We start from the raw sequence: 1,554 nt of genomic DNA, 5'->3' as shown, positions 1-1,554 counted from the left end.
TTAACTTAGATAAGTTACTTTATTAATGTCTCTTTATCACAGATTGATTATATTTAAATGGGGGTAATTATATGGCCCTTTAGTAAGGTTGAGAATGAAAAAAGTTAATGTACATAAAATATTCCAAAAAGACTTACCCTACGATAAAAACTAATATCTCTTAGGGTGTTCAGAATGTTAACTGTCACTGTTTTGTTGTCTAAGAGTTTAAGCAGAGATCTCTAGGGCCAAGAATAGTAAGTATAAGTGTCCCCTCCCCTAAAGTAAGCAATCAACTTGCCTATACAGGATATGTAAGGAGTTTGGCCATTCTAGGTAGCTTTTGATATTTACTGACCTTGAAATTACAAAAGAAAGAAAGTTGAAAGGCCCATTGAGAATTTCTTTATAAGAGTTATCAGAGTGGCTTCGTAAATGCCCTTTACCTTTCTCTGCTCCTCTTCTATCCCTGGATGGGCCTAACACAGCAGTTAGTAAGAGGATAATAAATTAGAGCAAGAAAATGAAGAGAAAAAAATCATTTCAAGGTTTTATATCAAAGATTACCTGACCTAAGATAGTTTAAAGTTGGCAAAAGAAGATATAATTGCATGAAAGTTTGGAGATTTTTATATTGGAATGAACTTTTCATAAATAACTAAAAATCCTGAGTGAAAATACTCAGGAAGCAGAAGGAAAAGTCCACAAAAATATATTCATGGAGAGCAGTACAAAAGAATGAGATTGCTTTTCTTCACCTTTGACTGTCCACTTGTCAATAAACTAGCTGCTTTAGGGAAACTCAGTTGGGACCCTTTGTGAATCAAAATCCAGCAATAAAGATATGTTCCAGGCTAATCAAGGACATCTAGATAGAAAAATGGAGTCATAAGCTGCCAGAGTGAAATGACTATTATGTGGTAATTGCAACCTATTGAGAGTATTTATAAGTAGCAACTGCAGCAAGGAGATTTACTTACGGATAATTTGGTTTTACAGGGATACCAGGGGCAAATGTAACAAAATGTCAAGTGTGACTCTTTGGTCTCAGGATTTTGTCAAAGATCCCAAAGATCCCTCATATCTTAGAAAAGGTAATACACTATATTTAAAGACGTCTGAAATATCCTGACACTCTTGCATACTAGCACATCACCCACCTGCAGGGTACAATAGAGAAGAAGTTGAAGAGGCTTGTAGATACACATGATTTCTGTGGAAAGAGTTGTGTCAATTCTCCTCCCTCACTGGTAGCTAAGGCAGAAGGTTCTGAGAGTCACTTGGTGAGTTTTATATATTTTTCCTGAGTTTCAGAGACTGAAAAGTTTAAAAGCAAGTAGTTGGAGCTGGCTGGATTCTCCTTGGTAGGCAGAGAAAGCAACTGAAGCTCCACTGGTATCAGTTCATAAATAGACAAAAGAAACAAGACTATCCAATTGGATTCTTTGTCATCTCTCACCCAACAGAAAATAGATCACCATCATCTCTCTAATGGAGATCTTCAAAGGATCAAACTATAAGACCAAATTCCCAATTACTACAGCCACCAGTAGGGAAAAACTTATTATCCTTGAA

The sequence above is a fragment of the Propithecus coquereli genome, unplaced genomic scaffold (genome assembly GCF_000956105.1).
Source record: "Propithecus coquereli isolate 6110/MARCELLA unplaced genomic scaffold, Pcoq_1.0 Scaffold472, whole genome shotgun sequence".
Lineage (NCBI taxonomy): Eukaryota > Metazoa > Chordata > Mammalia > Primates > Indriidae > Propithecus > Propithecus coquereli.
Note: the sequence above shows the minus strand (reverse complement) of the source record.